Source organism: Sus scrofa, chromosome 2, assembly GCF_054392235.1.
Source record: "Sus scrofa isolate SSC_HxYL_T2T_F1_AM1 chromosome 2, Sscrofa_HxYL_maternal_Yorkshire_Landrace_v2.0, whole genome shotgun sequence".
NCBI classification, from domain to species: Eukaryota; Metazoa; Chordata; class Mammalia; order Artiodactyla; family Suidae; genus Sus; species Sus scrofa.
This window is the reverse complement of record NC_139384.1, coordinates 11,499,378-11,520,665: the sequence shown is the minus strand read 5'-3', so window position 1 is coordinate 11,520,665 and position 21,288 is coordinate 11,499,378. Positions and strand designations below refer to the sequence as shown.

The 21,288-nt window shown below is 39.0% G+C and overlaps 1 non-coding gene across 2 annotated transcripts in view; it reads right to left on the bottom strand.

Annotated features, from left to right (window-relative positions):
- The window catches only part of LOC110259711 (uncharacterized), a 64,633-nt gene extending 45,008 nt beyond the window's left edge, over positions 1-19,625 (bottom strand). The window contains exons 1-2 of one of the 2 annotated variants that reach the window (XR_014839184.1): positions 2,524-2,749; positions 1,089-2,312 (exon numbers count right to left, since the gene is read on the bottom strand). This is a non-coding gene — a transcript (uncharacterized LOC110259711). Of the gene's footprint in view, positions 1-1,088; positions 2,313-2,523; positions 2,750-19,491 lie in introns of those variants that run through there. The other variant, XR_014839183.1, reaches the window with a different exon arrangement.
- Positions 19,626-21,288: the final 1,663 nt, after the last annotated feature.

Sequence of the window (21,288 nt, the reverse complement as noted above, 5' to 3'; positions counted from 1 at the left end):
GACCTTAAAATTCTCTGAGACACTTGACATAAATAAACCTCAACATAGAACAATACAAATTCCATATGTCATAAACGCCTAGATGTATGTGCATTCATGAAATGAAACAGTTGTCAATAAAATTACCAAGATTTTCTACAATAAAATATTATTGATGTTTACCTGAGGATGGGGGTAAAGGAGGCGCTATTGGTCAAGTAGAAATTTCAATGTTATATTCTAGTTCTATATTATTTATTAATTATATATAATTGATAGGTTAATATATTATCTGTTAATATAATTATTATGATTAATGTATCAATTATGTTATATTAATTATATTATGTGGATTATATTGTTATATTATAATAATTATATGATAATTATACAATAATTATTCCATCTAATAATTATATTAATTATAATTATACTAATAGTTCTATATTATTTATATTATTTACAATAAAATGTTCCCATCTTTGTATAGTCAAGAAAACTATCAGCTACAGTTTAATGATAACGTCTTTGTTAATTTACATCAGCTAAGGAACACTCATTCCTGGCTATTACATAAGCAATACACCCTAAAACAAAAAAACTTGATTTTAAGACACAGAAACTATAATTAAAATATTTCATGGGAAAAAACTTTCACCTGAGGTTTCTCATGATCAGACATGTATCTTTCTGCTTGCTATTTGCTCCCCTTATACACAGTCCTGGAGATTTCTGCAATTTTAATCATCTTTCCTAGCGATTACCCTACAGTCAGAAACTGAGGCAATCCATGTAACATACTATGTAATTTCTAAAGGTCAGTTGTTAAACTTCTGCTTTTGAGATGGAGCTTCTACAATTGCTGCTTTATGCCAAACTACGGAGCTAGTGCAAAATTTTATTCTCATCCATGATCTCTTTTTCCACCAGGGTTTTACACTGTTAGGTTTTACTGGACAGAAATGCTCTCATAAAGTTTTTCTCCAGCAACCTGGAGATGTATGCATTTATGATAAAATACACTTGGGAAAGCTAAATTAAAAGAGAAAGCAGGTTTTTTTTGGTTTTTGTTTTTTGAGCATAGATAGCAATTTTGTGAATTTGCTTACCTGAATCAGGATCTCCTGGAGTTTGTTAGAGAGATGGATTAGTCAGTCAATTGGATCAGAAACATTGGCTGTGTGGCCAGGGAATTGGTGTTTTTCACAAGACCCCAAAATGGTCATGATAAACAGTGTTATCAATCAAATCATAAATAATTCTTCTGCACTACTCCCTTGAATCTCCTCAAATCATCCTGTCAAGCTCTGCTCTTCACATTCCATTAGACACGTATCAAATATTACATAAGGCACCATTTCAGACAGATCCTTAAGCTTGGGGAAGACATGAATGGAGAGGTGCCGTCTAGAACTACTTTCTCCGTATTTAGGTTCTGATTCTCTGAGCCATGATTATAACACTTTCAGCGGTGAGAAGGAAAAGCCAAGTGTGTGTTCTGGATCATCACCCACAGCTGAGGAGACAAGGGGTCTATAAACACCTGCGGTGCCCACTTTCCTCAAATTCCTGTTTCCCATGAAACCTTGGATCCAGAGCTGAAGTAATGAAGGCCTCTGGCATATTAGGAGGGCTCCTCATGCTTTTTGTGTTGATTCATGGTCTTGATGACTGTAAGAACAAGAGGGGAAGCTGGAGGGTGGTATTGAAATTGCAAGTAGTGTGGTGCTTCGTTTTATACTGTTGGCTTTGAGGTTGATATTTATAATTTGGTGACGATCTGTTAGTATCTATTGGTTTTCCATTTTCACTGATATACAATTTTATCAGGGCATCTTTATCACTATTTTTCTCTTGAATCCATAGGTGACTTCAAGGTGCTGGGGTTTTTTGTTTTGTTTTTTTCTTTGCTTGCCAAGCATTTTAAGGCTCTTATTTTCTTTTTGTTGGACAAGCTTGTTACTTGGCAGAGGCTGAAGTATTTGTGCTGAATGCATACATCAGGGGAGACTGCCAGATGCCTGGGAGAGGAGGCTGACTAGGTTCTTAATGACTTTGGGCCTATGAAAGTTGGGCAGAGTGGTCAGCTGCTTTCAACTGTAAATAATTCTGTTGTAGATCAAAGGATTTCAGCAGATTCTGCCTGTGTCTTAATTCTTCTCTGCTGCTTAGCATCTATGTGACTTAAATGTATTCATCTGTGTATGTGGAAAACTAATAAAATTGACATGGCATGGGTGAGATGAAGAGTCCGTAAGACATGTTTAAAAACAAGCTTGGCCCGTGGGGTAAAATCCATAATGAAAACATCTGCAGATGTATCTTGGAAACATCTGAAATGTACGTATATTTTAAAATTTATTAAAAATCTTTACTGTCACATAGCATATCAAACTACATTAACTGGCTCAAATTGAAACTGACAACCGTTATGACTTGAACATAGCCAGAACCCAGACTGGGACTTGAACCCACATGCTGGGACTCAAACCCAGCCAAAAGCCAAATGGGGACTTGAACCCATTCTAAATTAGAATCACTCACCTGGTTCTGAACTTACTGAGGTTCAGGTTCTTTGTGCCTCCCCACAGAAGGTATTCAGCCAGGAACAAAGTGATAGGCAAGAAAGAGATTGACTTATTGAGATAAAATGCTTGTGAGAGATGCAAGGAAGCTCTGCCCCAAGAAGTAGGTTGGCTACTCTTTTATAATCCAAGGGGAGGTGGGAGAGTGGGGAAAAGACCGCCTCTTCCTCTTCCTTCAAGTAGACGTCAGGCTTACGTCATTAGCTCCTCCTTTGTAGCTGGTAAGAGAGTTTTTGACCCTATGAGGTCAAACTAGGACCATCGTGGCATTTATTCAAATCAGCAGAAAGGTAGTAACATCTGCTAAAAGACGTTGAATCATCTCAGGTTTCTCTATAATGACGGTCTCCTAGTTTGGAATGTCATCTTTCCCTTAAATCCTTGTCCTTTGTCCTAAGGGTCATTGTCTTGCTGAACTTGAATGCAGGCCTCATTTTATCTTTCACTTAATGAACTGATGCATATCTAGTGATTTTATTTGTGGTTTTACAGTTAAGCAAGACTGCTTCTTTCTGATGGCTTTTCTTGAGCAATTATTAACTTACAGTGGTCTCCCCTAATTCCCCAGTTTTCCCTCTCTGTGGTTCCCTACAAATACCTGTATAACTATCCCACTCCATCTCTATCAAAATGATTTGAGTAATTTTTTTTTAAAACCAAGCAGCTGATTTATTTTTCTAAATGGCTATAACTAGATATAGAATTTCTTCCATCTGTCAACTTAAAAAAATTGCACCACCTGAAAGTTGAGAGTGAAGTTTTATTTGGGGTGATATTAGGGCTTTAGCCTGTGAGACATTATCTCAGGTAGCCCTGAGAAATGACTCTGAAGAAGTGGAGGGGGAGGAAGCTAGGATACATAGGAGCTTTTTGCCAAAAAAGGACAGGTAGTAGAAACAAAAGATTTACAGAAAACCAGATTTACAAAGAAGTTTCTATGGGAAGATGTAAAGTTCTGGGCTTCCTGGAATCACTCCTTTGATATGCCCTCAGCTGTGGGCCAGTCTTTGTTTTTTTTTTCCTGAGTTCCCTCAGGGCTCACTGGCCCACCCTTGGGAGTAACTGCTTATCACAGATGACCTTGACATCTTTTGTTTTGTTCATCTAACTACAGCCCAGGCAGCTCTGAAATACTGCCCCAAAGTTGTCAGGAAGGATTTTAAGTGTTTTCTAAATATGAGGAGATGCAAGAAGTGGGCTCATAAAATCTCTGAAAAATATCTCTCTGAAGACCTGCTCTTCCCATTTCCCCGGAGTGCCTCACTCCTGGTCTCTACATTGAGATCTGCTCAAGGGATGCTGCATGTGGGTCAACAGTGGCTCATGATTTAATCCATGTAGAGGCAGATGGCAAGTGCCAAACTCCAGTTCACACATCCTTAATTCAGACCTGTATCTGTCGTGTTTGGAAAAATTTCAAGGACACATTCATGAAGCCCTTTTCCATAATAAAATGGAAACATTTCTAAAGGACTTGGGAAAGCTTTGGGGGATATCTTCATTTTAACCCACACACATGTTTTGAATCTCCCGAACCTTCAGTCATCTTAATCACATCTTAATGAAAGCCTAACATCTCCTCTGCTTGTGGGGCTTAGCTCTGGATAATTATGTAGGCATCCTCTGCCCATCCTACACCATAGTCACAGCAGCACGGGATCCAAGCCACGTCTGCAACCTAAACCACAGCTCAAGGCAACACCAGATCTTTGACCCACTGAGCAAGGCTAGGGATCAAACCCAAGTCCTCAAGGATACTAGTCAGATTCATTTCTGCTGTGCCACAATGGGAATTCCCTCTCTGGCTTTCTTGATCCTACTTCCAGTTTCTGCCTCACTTTCCTTCTTCCCTTCAATGTTGCTTGGATTTTCTCCCACTTTTCTTTTGAGCCCCCTCTAATCAGCCTTTCCCTAAAGCATATCATCAAAAATGAATTTGTCTGGGACATTGACGATTTCCTAGCAAAATTCAGCGTCCTTCATTGTCCATCTTAACTTCACTTTGTTATAGCTATGGGATGGATTATCCCTCTTTTTGACTTACTTGCCTTCACTTGGCTTCTAGGTCATGCCATCCCTTCCTCTTTTTTCGTCCCATCTTACTGACATTTCTGTTTCCTTTTCTGGTGTCTCAGATGCCTGATCAAATTTGCACATGAATCAATCCTAGGACCCCTTTCCTACTTTTTTTTTTTTTTTGTCTTTTGTCTTTTCAGGACCGCACCCATGGCATATGGAGGTTCCCAAGCTAGGGGTCCCATTGGAGCTGTAACTGCCGGCTTATGCCAGAGCCACAGCGACTCAGGATCCGAGCCACATATGTGACCTACACCACAGCTCATGGTGATGCCGGATCCTTAACCCACTGAATGAGGCCAGGGATCAAACCTGCAACTGCATGCCTCCTAGTCGGATTCATTAACCACTTAGCCACAACGGGAACTCCTTTGTTTTGTTTTTTGGTTAACTGATCCAGTGCCATGGCTTTATGTACCATTTTTATGATCATGATTTCTACCCTTTTAAGAAAAAAATCTCCATCCTGTATATTTTTTCCCAACTCCTGATGCATATAACCCACTGCCTCCCATCTCTGAATGTCTAATAGTGCTGTTGGAAAAATGCAGCATAGGAGAATGGTCCTGTTCCAGGTCTCGGGTGAGTCTCTGGGATGGGATGTCAAGGAGGGACTTTGGCTTCACATAGGAAAGAATTCAAGAGTGAACCATCATACAGTGAAAGCAGGATTATTTAGAGAGATGGACAATCCGTAGACAGAGTGTGGGCTGGCTCAGAAGGTGAGAGAGGTGGCCCCAGGACATGGAGAATGAGAGGCTTTGAAGTGTGAGGTTAGTTTTTTTTTTAGGCTGGGTAATTTCATAGGCTAATGATTGGGAGGAATATTCTAATTACCTTGGAGAAGGGGTGGTAATTTCAGGAATTGGGGCACCACCCACTTTTTGGCCATTTGCAGTTGACCTCAGAACTCTCACGGCACCTGTGGGCATGTCATTTAGCTGCTAAGGCAGTACAATGAGCACATTAATGAGGTTGAAGATCCATTGCAAGGTGACTCTTCACCATCTTTGTTTGGCCTAGCAGGTTCTACCCGGTTTTTGTGGGATCCTGGTCTTAATGGTTGTGTCATTCTTTTAATGACTGTGTTCTGCCCCAACTTCTTTCCTGTCTCAATAGCATCTCAGACTTAACATTTCCAAACTGACGCCTATGAACTTTCATATTTGTTTCTCCTATGTCATTTTCTATCACCAGCAAATCCTGTGTTGGGAAAATACAATTAAAATCAAATCTTTTCACCACCCAGAAGACCTCTTTCCAAAGGTCGTAGAGAAAGAAAACAGTTTTATTACTGGATAAGCCATCCTGCCTACCTCTTTGTATTACTCCACGTAACCAACTGTTGGTTCTATCTTTAAAATATTTCAAGAATTGAACCATTTCTCACCAACCCCAATGTTACCAGGCTGGTCCAACCCACCAGTACCTTTTGTTTGGTTTATTGTACTCCTTCCTATAAATAGTATCCTATGTTACTCCTGTCCTCTTAGAAGCTGTTCTCCACATAGCAGCCAGAGTGCCCTTCTTGAAATGTATACAAGATTGTGTCATTCCTCTGCCACCAAACGTTCTAATGACTTTCCATTTCTTTCGAAGTCAAGTGCCCGGCCCGTTGATGGCATCCAGGGCTGTGTGTGATTTCTCCTCCTAATTTCTCTGACCCCATATCCTGTTTCTGCCTCACTTGCTCTATTCCATGACTCTTCACTCCCCAGGTATCTCCAGCTGTGCTTTTAACACCAGTAATTTGTGTTTTCTCTTCCCACTGTTTGCAATACTCTTTCCACAGTTATTTAGATAATTCTCCTCATTTTCTACAGGACTTTACAGCACGCTTACTGAAGCCTTCTCCATAGGATCATTTTATTTAAGATTTCAACTTTCAATGTTTTTTGTGCCCTTTCAATGTTTGATTTCTCCTCAAAATTTTTGTTACCACCCAAAATCCTTTTGATTTTGTTTCTCTAACCTACCCACTAGGATATAAATTCAATGAGAAGTAGAGCTTGTTTGATAAATCTGTCCTGTAATTTCTTCATTATGACTTCTCATGACAGATTGCAATTGGGATAGAAAATCGAGAACTTGAAGAAACTTGGACACACTTGCTAAGAAGGAGTAGTAACAGTACCTTCTGTGGTACCAGTACCAACCAAACTGTCTTTTATTTGAATGCAGTTGTTCAAATGCTTGGTTTATCTCAGTTAGCCTAACAATGGGTACACTTTGCTTCATCCTTTCATCAGCAGGGAAAGAAGCAAAAACAAGTAACACTTGACAAAGGGGAATCAGCTGCACAGAGACTCAAGATGGGGCAGAAAAACAAGAAAGAAAAGAGAATAATATTCAGATAAATACATAGAATACTTAGTCTAAAATGTATGCATTTATGAGAATACGATAAGTGATATATGACATGACAAAATATATGATTAAAAAAAAATCCTTTAAAACAGTGATTGTCGAACTTTTGAATGTCTCACCTGGAGGGCTTGTTAAAACAGATTCCTACTCTGCAACCCAGCAGATTCAATAGACTGCTGCTTGTTTAAACATTTGCATTTCTAAGTGCCTGGATGATGCAACTCTGTTGGTTCTGGGATCAAACTCTGAGAATCATTGATTCAGAGTATGTGCTTTCTCTTTAACGAAATGTAAATTGGTACAAACAACACAGTGAAACTTAGACGTTTGGGATAAGGGAAGAAAAGTAAGCAAATACATGCAAAAGTATCACTGGGGGGTGAGAAGGGGAAAAGTAAATTGTAAAGAAATTCTAAATATCATTCTATAGGGATGAAGGAGTGAGAAAATCTTTCTTCATCCTGGGTTGATAAAGGAAGCAGTCATAGGTAAATTCCTCTGATTAATGGGTCCTATGGGATTTGAAATACAATTTTATTAAATTTTAAAATCAATTTTAAAATCAATCTTGATTTTCTTTTTTAATTGAGATCTATTTGATATACCATGTAAGTTTAAGATATAAAATGTGTTGATATATTGTGCAATATTGCTACTGTATCTTTACCTAATATCTCTATCATGCCACATAATTGTCATATCATTTTGGAGGAGGGGTGAGAACAATTAAGCCCTCAATATCTTTGAAGTTTATGGTACAGTGTTATTGACTGTAATCACGAGGCTCTGTGTTAAATCTTGAGAATTCATATACTTCTATAGTAATTATAGGTTGTTCCCTTTAATTTTAAATTTTCTTTGATCCAGACTATTATGCATATTTCTAATCCTATTAGACAATAACCAAATTAACCTATAAAATTCAATAATATTTGATTTATATGAAGATATTCTTTGTAGCCAAGCTTATAATGCTCAATTCATACAGCTGTTTCATAGCCATTTAAAGGTATACTCTCATTTGAATATAGTAATGTACATGTGATTGCTTCCTTTATTGACACATATGTAAGATTGGTTATTCTTTTTAATAAGAGACAGTCTTTTCTTATTTGAGGGTATGACCCCCTTTCCTAACAACACTGTGCAACTACTCTTGTCAACTGATTTTCTAATTTATGCTATAACGACTACTCTTTGTCCTAAATTTTTGGATCATTTCATAATAGAAAAAAAATCAGCCAAAATGTGGGATTAAGAAAAAAAAAAATCAGGCATTCCTTTTTGTCTTCCTTCCTCTAATATCCTCTGCCTTTAATGGAGAGATTTTATATTCTCTGGGGTTAAAATCAAACTTGAAAGAAACATTTTGTTTTGAAGCTACTCCAGAAATGCCCCCAACCTTTTGTTGTCATGTTGACTTAAATATCCAACTAAAATAGGGGATATCAAGTTACTAACTGCTGTAAAATTAAGAAAGGATTCAATCCTCTTTTCTCAAACCAAACTTCTTGAAATTCTGTCAACTCTCCTGAATAAAATGGACAGTGATGTAAGAAAAATTTACTAAACAATTTTGTGCCCATGGGGCTGATGAGCATTTTAAAGGCTTTCATTCTTCAATCATACTTTACTTATTTAATAAATAGTGATTATCATGTACCAGACAATTACTTAACCCTCAGAGTAACCCTGCTGGAAGATAGTATTTTTCATACTAGAATTAGAAATCATAGCTACAGGTGATGCCTATTATATTTTTAAACTGTCATAGAGTCTTAGTCATACTGTACCATTTTGCTGACTAGGAAATAGAGAATTAACCTGGAGTAAAATATGAGTATAAGTGAGTTTCTTTACCAGCTATCAGAAGATATTATTAGCCACAGTAGTCAAATCAACACAGTCTCTGCAAATTGCAGAACTGTATGTGTATAAACCAGATCCTATTAAACAATGAAATTCTGCTTGAAAACATAAAGGAAATATATTTTGAAGTGAGCAACAAACAATATGTCATATTTAGTGCTATAAATGCTTAAAAGGGATATTGTTTCAACTTAAAAGACACTAGGCAGTGTCTACATATTTGAGAACAAGTTTAAAAGTTTTATGTAAAAAATAAAACTTTTGTTATCCGATGAGGCATATTTTTTTTCTTGCTAGTAATATCAGGCAATTACTGATAGGTCTCCTCTATCAGTCTAAGACTATCAGAGCCTTGACTAATTTTAATGTTCAGTGATTCCCAGGATGTAGCTCTTATGACTTCCCCTACATCCAGAGAAGGAAATTGAGCCATGTAGAGATTAAGTAACTCACCGAAGAGGTTACCATAGAATAAATTGAAATAGAACCAAGGCATTTTTGCTCTGGAACTGGACATTTCAACCAAGAGGTTGAAAATTTTCTGAGCCATTGTTTGGGGACAGAATATATACTCTGACATTTCCCCTCTTTTTCTTCCATCAGTGTCTGTAACCTGTACTGATCACTGGCTTCAGGTCCGAATAAGACGAGTACCGTATATGGGAGAACTGCTACCCCAGGTTTACGAACTATATCTAGGAACTGGCTGTCCTGTTACCAGGGTGCTGAATGATTCCTTCGAGTTCTTTTACATGCTTTCTTCTTGTGGCATCAGGACATATGTAAGATTGGTTATTCTTTTTAATGAGACAGTCTTTTCTTATTTGAGGGTATAACCCCCTTTCCTAACAACACTGTGCTTGTTGTCAACTGATTTTCTAATTTATGCTATAACGACTACTCTTTGTCCTAAATTTTTGGATCATTTCATAATAGAAAAAAAAAATCAGCCAAAATGTGGGATTAAGAAAAAAAAAATCAGGCATTCCTTTTTGTCTTCCTTCCTCTAATATCCTCTGCCTTTAATGGAGAGATTTTATATTCTCTGGGGTTAAAATCAAACTTGAAAGAAACATTTTGTTTTGAAGCTACTCCAGAAATGCCCCCAACCTTTTGTTGTCATGTTGATTTAAATATCCAACTAAAATAGGAGATATCAAGTTACTAACTGCTGTAAAATTAAGAAAGGATTCAATCCTCTTTTCTCAAACCAAAATTTTTGAAATTCTGTCAACTCTCCTGAATAAAATGGACGGTGATGTAAGAAAAATTTACTAAACAATTTTGTGCCCATGGGGCTGATGAGCATTTTAACGGCTTTCATTCTTCGATCATACTTTACTTATTTAATAAATAGTGTACCAGACAATTACTTAACCCTCAGAGTAACCCTGCTGGAAGATAGTATTTTTTTTTTTTTTCTTTTTAGGGCCACATCCATGGCATATGGAGGTTCCCAGGCTAGGGGTCTAATCAGAGCCAAAGCTGCTGACCTGCACCACAGCCACAGCAATGCCAGATCCAAGCTGCGTCTGCAACCTACACCACAGCTCACAGCAACACTGGAAACTTAACCTACCGAATGAGGCCCGGGATCAAACCTGCAACCTCATGGTTCCTGGTCGGATTCGTTTCCTCTGCACCACAACGGGAACTCATCCTATAAATTAACTTTTATTGGAACATAGGAACATTCATTTAAAGCATTGCCTGACAGCTCTCATGCTACGATGTCAGAAATGAGAGAGAGAGTATGATTCACAAAAATGAAAATATTTACTCTCTGGCCAGTTTTAGAAAATTTATCAATCCATGGCTTACATTATCTCCATTCTATAAATAGGGAAGGTGGAGCCTGCTTTGAAGCTGTCAAATATTGAGTTAAAGTTCACACCCAGAGTAAATTGCAGAGCCTGTCCTACTGCCCAAGTCTGACTAAATCAGACCCTTACCATAAATCAGATGTGGCGATTAAAAGTTGTCTGTGCCGACTCTACTGCCCAACAAATACAATGTCCCCGACACAATGTCAGGAGCTATTATTAGGATCTTATTTAAACATAGACATTTGATCACTTAGCTCTGCTGAACTGCTTCTTTATATCTTAAGGTACCATGAGGATTCCTATAACTTTCTAATTATAATTTTTAGTGGTTTTTTTTTGAACTCTGATTTAACTGAAATAACTGTACATTTCCCCACCCACCCCCAGGAACGCTCGTGGGGCATTCTCATCGAAAGTTCAATCACATATGAGCCTTTCTTTTTAAATAGAAGAGGAATCAGACCAGTATTTTGCCTTGTTAAAAGGTAAGTCTAGGTGACCACAGAGATGATTATCTAGTGTGTTCCTGGCTGCCAGGTATTTCTGATGGGTCCATCTGGGCTACTATTACAGAATACCATAGACTGCTTGCCTTATAGGAAACGCATATTCATCTCTCAGTTCTTGAGGCTGGGACATCCACAATCAAGGTGCTGGGCAGATTCAGAGTCTGGTAAGTGGCCATCCTGGTTCATAGATGGCTATTGTAACCTTACATGGTGGAAGGGATAGGGGATCTCTCCGGGGTCTCTTTTTTATGGGCACAGATCCCATTCATGAGGCTCCCACCCACATGGCCTAATCACCTCCCCAAAGCCCCATTTCCTCATACCATTACCTTGGAATTTAGGATCTCAACCTATGAATTTGGGGGGAATACAAACACTCAGACCACAGCAGGATGAGAGAAAAGACATTAGAAAACATGCTAAGATTGCATTCTGGGGCCAGTCTGATCAACTGTGTTCTGTTTAGTCAGGTCAGTAGATTATATACATATATGTATGTATGTATGTATGTATACATTCGTGTGTGTGTGTGTGTGTGTATTCTTTTCTCTTTTTAGCTTTTTAAGGATGCACCCATGGCATATGGAAGTTCCCAGGCTAGGGGTCGAATCAGAGCTGCAGCCACAGGCCTACACCACAGCCACGACAACACCAGATCTGAGCCACATCTGCAACCTATGCCATAGCTTGTGGCAACTCTGGATCCTTAACCCATTGAGTGAGGCCAGGGATCGAACCTGCATCCTCGTGACTACTAGTCAGATTCGTTTCCACTGAGCCATGACAGGAACTTCTCTAATCAATTTTTAAACAGTCTGAACTCTGTGGAGACACAAGAACCAAATGATCTCATTCTGTTTTGTAAAGTCTCCTTCCCATCCTTTCATCACATCTCTGGCCTTTTTCGTCCATGGCAAAATTAAGCCCAATGAAAGTTTCAATTTCATATCAGATTTGGTGTGGCTGTCCTTCACTCCTCCAGATCCAAGCACAAATGATTGGAAGTGGGAAGAGCCATCATAATCCATGAATCCTCTTTCCTGCTTCTCCAACCACCACGGCAAGCCAAAGCAGGAAAAAAGATGAATGAGGAAAGAGGGATGAATGCCTTTCAACCTGATACGATTATAGTCCATTTCTTTCTTTTTATTTTCTTTTTAGGGCTGTACCTGTGGCACATGCAAGTTCCCGGGCTAAGGGTCGAAAGCAAGCTGCAGCTGCCAGCCTATGCCACAGACACAGCCATGTGGGATCTGAGCCATGTCTGGGACCTGCACCACAGCTCACTGCAATGGCAGGGATCCTCAACCCCCTGAGCGAGGCCAGGAATTGAACCCACGTCCTCATGGATACTGGCTGGGTTTGTAACACACTGAGCCACAATGGGAACTCCCTGTTATAGTTCATTTCTAGTAATACTGGGCAAATAGCTTTGCCCTATGGACTATAAATGTAGTTCCACTTATGGCCATTTGGGTTCTTAGGGGGACTTACAAGGAATAGAGGTATCCACTGCTATTTTTTGATGGGGCAACCTAGATAAAGTTTTGCCAATTGTACCCAAATGTTACTTTTCAACCTCCCTCCCAGTTTCCTTTTTCTTTTTGGCTTTTTTGGCTGTGCCCAGGGCATGTAGAAGTTCCTAGGCCAGGGATCCAACCCACGCCACAGCAGTGACTCAAGCCGCTGCAGTGATGATGCCAGATCCTTAACCCACTTCGCCACAAGACAGCTTGCCAGTTTCCTATCTTGATTGTTGATCTTACACCTCTCTTAGTTTTTGAATACCCCTCTGCAGGTGACAAGTAACCTACTGGTGATAAGTATTATTTGTTGGTGCAGCAGAGAAATAGCTCAAACCCAGCTATCTGTAGGAAATCACTCACCAAATGTGGCATTGGGGGCATTTGTTACATTTTTGTCTTTCAACTTTTCTTTTTCCTCTGTACTAAGTAGGCACAATGGAAATAGTCAAGTCTATAAACATTGGGAGTGAGATGTCAGTCTCTACTGAGACTTTCAGCATTTGTTTGTTCGTTTGCTTGCTTTTTAGGGCCACACCCATGCATATGGAAGTTCCCAGGCTAGGGGTTGAATTGAAGCTACAGCTGCAGGCCTACACCAAATCCGAGCCACATCGGTGATCTACACCATAGCTCACGGAGATGCCAGATCCTTAGCCCACTGAGCGAGGCCCGGAATCAAACCCACATGTTCATGGATTCTAGTCGGGTTCATTACCACTGAGCCACAACAGGAACTCTGAAACTTGGAGTGTTTAAGGGCCTCCTTTAAGACACCCTTACTCGGAGTTCCCGTCGTGGCGCAGTGGTTAACGAATCCGACTAGGAACCATGAGGTTGCGGGTTGGATCCCTGCCCTTGCTCAGTGGGTTAACGATCCAGCGTTGCCGTGAGCTGTGGTGTAGGTTGCAGACGAGGCTCGGATCCTGCGTTGCTGTGGCTCTGGCGTAGGCCGGTGGCTACAGCTCTGATTCGACCCCTAGCCTGGGAACCTCCATATGCCGCAGGAGCGGCCCAAAGAAATAGCAAAAGGACAAAAAAAAAAAAAAAAAAAGACACCCTTACTTGGCTTCATAAAGAAAGGAAGTGCTTCTGTGTCTTCCTTACCTGCCCACCATATTTCAGAAACTTGAAACTGTATCTCTGTAATCATTTCATGTAGCCTGTGGGTGTGAGATGATTGGAGATAACTTAGCTGGTTAGGTAGCTTTTTCAACTTAGCTGGTTCAGTAGCTTTTTCAAGAGTTTCTGGCATCTGACACTTCTCTGGTTTCAGCTTTGGGTTATAATAACTAATTCTGAGAAAATGGGAAAGACTAACATTCCTTTAGAAAATTTCCCTTGTATTTCTCTGAAATAAAATTTCCATTTCTGTTTTTTGTTTTTAAATCACCTGGCATTTCATCCTTTACAACTCAGACACCTGTCTAGTGTTGTTTCCAGCCTTGCATTTCCAGTTATTGTAAAAACAAATAGTAAAATGTACACCAGTCTCAAATCTTTTTTTCTTTTTTTCAGAAATGATTCGTTCACCTTTGTGGAAAAAGACTTAAAAGATAATAGTAATATATCTGAGAAAAGCTTCCAAGAGCCAGTAGGAAAGACAAACTCAACATCATCTCAAGGACAGTTCTTGGAGACCAATCCAGAAGCATCATTTGGGTGAGTTTTGGACTTAGTCCTATAAATGTTTTCTTTTTTTTTTTTTGTCTTTTTGTCTTTTTGCTATTTCTTTGGGCCGCTCCCGTGGCATATGGAGGTTCCCAGGCTAGGGGTCGAATCAGAGCTGTAGCCACCGGCCTACGCCAGAGCCACAGCAACGCGGGATCCGAGCCTCGTCTGCAACCTACACCACAGCTCACGGCAACGCCGGATCGTTAACCCACTGAGCAAGGGCAGGGACCGAACCCGCAACCTCATGGTTCCTAGTCAGATTCGTTAACCACTGCGCCACGACGGGAACTCTGCCTATAAATGTTTTCTAAGACGCTTATGAAAAAATCAAAGGTTCAGTAAATTGGTAACACATACCACATATTGTATTGCAGGTGCCCACAGAGATTCATTCAGGATTGTTGTGACCATGAATTTATGGTGATCAGGATTACAATTTATCATAGTGTTTCTCATTATTCACTCAGGGAAAATATAGTTTTGCTAAGAACCCTCAATAGCTATTCATATTATCAATCCCAACCCACTCAGAGGGGCAAAAAACTTTGATTATAACCTATTACATCTATAGAACAGGACTGAGAATTCCTAAGAATTGCCATGAAGATTGTAACTGATACATATTTAACTCTTAACATTTGCATTTTACCTTCAACAGGCTAAGCACCTGTAGGAGAAAACCCTTCTCAAATCTGAAGGAGAGACATAAGGGTTGTTCAACTGGCTTATTACCCTAGCACTTTAGCATCTGAGAATGCACAGATAGTGTGAATTTCTATTTCATAGATCTATCATAAGTCAAAATTTGAGATACTATTGTATGTAAAATTTATAAGCATTTATTAACCAATAATGGGTATATGTGAATAATGCATTGACTGTACTTGAGTCATTACAAAATTGTACAGGTATGCCTCAGAAATACCGACGCTTTGGTTCCAAGCCATTGCAATAAAGCGAATATTATAATAAAGTGACACACATGAATCTTTGAGTTTCCCAGTATAATATAAAAGTTTGGGGAGTTCCCGTCGTGGTGCAGTGGTTAACGAATCCGACTAGGAACCATGAGGTTGCGGATTCGGTCCCTGCCCTTGCTCAGTGGGTTAACGATCCGGCGTTGCCGTGAGCTGTGGTGTAGGTTGCAGACGTGGCTCAGATCCCGCGTTGCTGTGGCTCTGGCGTAGGCCGGTGGCTACAGCTCCGATTCAACCCCTAGCCTGGGAACCTCCATATGCCGTGGGAGCGGCCCAAGAAATAGCAACAACAGCAACAACAACAACAAAAGGCAAAAAAGACGAAAAAAAAAAAAAGTTTGGTTTAGGAGTTCACATCATTGCTCAGGGGAAACGAATCTGACTAGTGTCCATGAGAACACAGGCTTGATCCCTGGCCTCACTTAGTGGGTTGAGGATCTGGCATTGCTGCGATCTGTGGTGTAGGCCAGCAGCTACAGCTCCGATTCGACCCCTAGCCTGGAAACTTCCATATGCCATAGGTGCAACCCTAAAAAGACAAAATAAAATTATGTTTACACTATAACTGTAGTCTATCAAATGTGCAATAGTACTATGTCTAAAAAAAGTGCATGTCTTAACTAAAAATACCTTATTTTTATTTATTTTTGGTAAAATTTTTATTTTTTCAATTATAGTTGATTTACAATGTTCTGTCATTTTCTGATGTACAGCAAAGTGACCCAGTCACACACATATATTCTTTTTCTCATATCATCTCCCATCATGTTCTATCACAAGTGATTGGATATAGCTCCCTGTGCCACACAGCGGGACCTCATTGCTTATCTATTCTAAACGTAAAAATACCTTATTATGAAAATGCTGACCTTCATTTGCGTCTTCAGCAAGGCATAGTCATCACATTAAAGATCACTGATCACCATAAGAAATATAATAATAATGAAAAATGTAGACATACATTGTGAGAATTACCAAAATGTGACACAGAGAAATGAAGTGAGCAAATGCTGTTGGAAAACAATGGCACCAATAGAATTGCTTGACTCAAGGCTGCCACAAACCTCCAATTTGTATATATATGAAAAAGACAATATCTGCAAAGTGCAGTCAAATGAAGTATGCCTGTAATAGGTTCTGTGGTGTAAAATGCATGGCCTCTTTCCCAACTCCTGTAGTCCTGACTTGAGGCACAGTGAAGTATCTCAAGAACTTTTACGTGCTAGTTTCCCATCAGTACATGCCTGACTGTTTCTTTTCCTTCCTTACAGGAACAGTTCTTCCCTTGCTGGACTATGTACTTTCTTTTAACCCCTTTTAAGTGAAGGAATTAAGTTATGAATCCTAGCGGGGAAGACTGTCTTACTAATCTTGGTATTCCAGCTTGGCTCACTCTGCCTCTCGGAAAGTGAATGAATGCCTATGGATAGCATCTTTTGCCTTTTAAATAATAATGCTCTTTTTAAGATGAATTTGCTCTCCTGTACATTTTATGAGCTCTTTGAGTGGGGGGAAAAAAACAACTCCCCAGACTTTACAATTTCTAATTGGATGAAATTTTTAAAAATAAAGTTTTACTTATCTGAATAAGTTTTTTTCTCTTCTTTGAAGAAAACTGAAAATCTTGACTTCAGGGCATTGTGGAGTTCTAGGCAACTGCATTTTGTGAAGATATAGATGCATTTGTCACCTAATGCTCTGAGTGGCAGGTGAATAACTATTGTACTATAATACAATTCTCTGATTCCTCTTCTACTTCCTTCTGATAATATACATAAAATAAGATCAGAGCTCTTTCTGTAAATGTCTCAGAATAGTAGACTATTTTAGGTATTATAATATAGATATTTAGCATTCTCTTTTTCTGTTCCCTATTCTTAGTGTTTCTCTAGTTTTTCCTTTTCTATATGGTAGTAATTTTAAGTCAGTTTGAGATTTTGGGCTTATCTATTTTGCTCATGTGAAATGGCTAGTATTTTGGGAAAACATTCTATTTGTTTTGATGTCATAATTTCTGATAGCTTTAAACCAAAACCTTGAATTAGAATCTTGGCTAATCTCTTGTTCAGGTTTTTTTTTTTTTTTTGGCTTTTTAGGGTTGCACCTGCACCATATGGAAGTTCCCAGGCAAGGGGTCAAATCGGAGCTGTAGCTGCCAGCCACAGCTAATAGCCATGGCGATATGGGATCTGAGTTGTATCTGTGACCCACACTACAGCTCACAGCAATGCTGGATCCTTAGCTCACTGAGGGAGGCCAGGGATCGAACCTGCATCCTCATGGATACTAGCTGGGTTGGTTACTGCTGAGCCATGACGAGAACTCTTGTTCAAATGTCTTAATTTTTCAAGCAATGAACTAAAGGGCCATACTTCAATATTTTGTGAAAATCACATGCTTAGAGGAGTTCTCTTGAACCTATATGCTCACTCCTCCCTGGATTCTGACTCAGTTGACAAAGTAGCCAGGGGATAATAAATACAATGGTATATTCTTTATTCCTTGCAAAGCTGTTGAAAACAGTTTAGCCTCTAAGACAAAATGAAGCTCCTTTGGAGAATTTGCCCCTTTTTGGACTTAACCAACCCATCACATGATGGGACCTTTCCATACTGTGAAAGACTTGGGGGCCAGACAGTTGCCATGAGCTATCAGCAGACAGCCAGGTAAGTATGTAGAGTGAGTCTCTTTTTCCTTGCTAATGGAATGAGGATTGAATTTCTCATGAGAAATTGGATGGAAGTTAAAAAGAAGGTGCAGGAGTAGGTCTCAAATGCTATTCCTTTTTGGGTCATGGAGTACATAAATATGTTCCTCCAGTACCATCTCACATCTAGTCCCCTGCTTCTTTCCTACTCCAACCCCTTTCCCTTTCTAAAATTATATATATATATATATATATATATATTTTTTATATATATGTGTATATATATTATATATATATTGTTTAGAGGGTTTATTGACACAATATGGAATATATGTAACCCTGAATATAAGAATATAATTTCTAATTCATAAGAAATTATATATCAAAAAAAGTTCACAACTACCTAGAAGCAAATGACAACAAAGATGACACTCCAAAGCCTCTGGGATGCAGCAAAACCCATTCCAAGAGGAAAGTTTCTAGCAATACAAGTCCACCTCAGGAAACAATAAAAACCTCAAGTAAACAAGCTAACTGTACATCTAAAGCAGCTCAAGAGAGAACACACAAGACTTAAAGTCAGCAGAAGGAAAGAAATCATAAAGATCAGAGCAGAAGTCAATGAAATAGAAACAAAGAAAACCATAGAAAACATCAAAGAAAAATGAAAAGCTGGTTCTTTGAAAAGATCAACAAAATTGATAAACCCTTAGCCCGACTTATCAAGCAAAAAAGAGAGAGGACTCAAATCAATAAAATTAGAAATGAAAAAGGAGAAGTAACAACGGACATCACAGAAATACAAAGGATCATAAGAGACTGCTATATGCAACTATATGCCAATACAACAGAAAACCAAGAAGAAATGGAAAATTTCTTATAAAGGTACAATCTCCCAAGAATAAACCAAAATGAAATAGAAGAGATGAATGGACCCGTCACAAGAACTGAAATTGAAACCGTGACTAAGAAACTTCCAACGAACCAAAGTCCAGGACCAGATGGCTTCATAGGCAAATTCCATCAAACATTTAGAGAAGAACTAACACCTCTCCTTCTGAAACGATTTCAAAAAAGTGCAGAGGAAGGGATACTCCCAAACTCATTCTATGAGGCCACCGTCACCCTGATACCAAAACCAGACAAAGATACTACAAAAAAAGAAAACTACAGGCCAGTTTCAATGATGAAGATAGCTGCAAAAATCCTCAACAAAATACTAGCAAACCACATCCAATAATACATCGAAAGAATTGTACATCATGATCAAGTGGGACTTATCCCAGGGATGCAAGGGTTCTTCAGTATCTGCAAATCCATCAGTGTGACACACCACATTAACAAACTGAAGAATAAAAACCATATGATCCCCTCAATGGACACGGAAAAAGCCTTTGACAAAATCCAACACCCATTTCTGAGAAAAACCCTTCAGAAAGTGGGCATAGCGGGAACCTACCTCAACATAATAAAGGCCATATATGACACACACAGCCAGCATCATTCTCAATGGTGAAAAGCTGAAAGAATTCCTACTGAGATCAGGAACAAGACAAGGATGTCTGCTCCTGCCACTACTCTTCAACATAGTTTTGGAAGTCCTAGCCACGGCAATATGAGAAGTGAAAGAGATAAAAGGAATCCAAATTGGAAAGGAAGAAGTGAAACTGTCACTATGGGCAGAGGACATGATACTATACCTAGAGAATCTTAAAGACTCTACCAGAAAGCTGTTAGCGCTCATCCATGAATTTGGCAAAGTCGCAGAATACAAAATTAATACACAGAAATCAATGGCATTTCTATACACTAACAATGAAAGATCAAAAAGAGAAATTAGGGAAGCAATCCTGTTTACCATCACATCCAAAAGAATAAAATACCTAGGAGTTAACCTACCTAAAGAGACAAAAGACCTGTACTCTGAAAACTAAAAGACACTGAGGAAAGAAATCAAAGATGACACAAATGGATGGAAAGACATACCATTCTCTTGGATTGGAAGAGTTAATAGTATCAAAATGATTTTACTATCCAAGGCAATTTACAGATTCAATGCAATCCCTATTGAATTACCAAGGACATTCTTCACAGAACTTGAACAAAATATTTTAAATTTTTTTTGGAAGCACAAAAGACCCAGAATAGCCAAAGATATCCTGGAAGATGAAAATGGAGCTGAGGGATCCAGCTCCCGGAAATCAGACCATACGACAAAGCAACAATCCTTAAAACCGTATGGAACTGGCACAAAGACAGACATATAGATCAGTGCATCCGGATATAAAGCCCAGAATTAAACCCATACACCTACAGCCAACTTATCTATGACAAAGGAGGCAAGAATATGTAATGGAGAAAGGACAGCTTTTTCAACAAATGGTGCTGGGAAACCTGGACAGCCACATGGAAAATAAGGAAAAATAGAACATGTCCTAACACCATACACAAAGATAAACTCAAAATGGATTAAAGACCTAGATATAAGACCAGACACTATAAAACTCTCAGAGGAAAACATAGGCCAAACACTCTCTGACATAAACAACAGCAACATCTTCTCAGATCCATCTCTTAGAGTAATGACAATAAAAACAAAAATAAACAAATGGGACCTATTCAGACTTAAAAAGTTTCTGCACAGCAAAGGAAACCCTAAACAAAACAAAAAGACAACCCACGGAATGGGAGACAATCTTTGCAAATGAATCACTGACAAGGGATTAATCTCAAAAATTTATAAACAACTTCTGCAGCTCCATACCAAAAAAACAAACAACCCCATCAAAAAATGGGCAGAAGATCTAAACAGACAGTTCTCCAAAGAAGACAAGCAGATGGCCAAAAAACACATGAAAAGATATTCAACATCACTCATCATTAGAGAAATGCAAATCAAAACCACCATGAGGTACCACCTTACACCAGCCAGAATGGCCATCATCCAAAAGTCTACAAACAATAAGTGCTGGAGAGGGTGTGGAGGAAAAGGAACCCTATCACACTGTTGGTGGGAATGTAAACTAGTACAACCACTGTGGAAAACAGTATGGAGATTCCTCAGAAAACTAAATGTAGAACTACTATCTGATCAGGCAATCCTAGTCCTGGGCATCTACCCAGAGAAAATCATGACTTGCAGAGACACATGTATTCCAAAATTAATTGCAGCACTCTTTTCAATAGGCAAGACATGGAAAAAACCTAAATGTCCATCAACAGAGAAGTGGATCAAGAAAAGTAAAAAAAGAAAAAA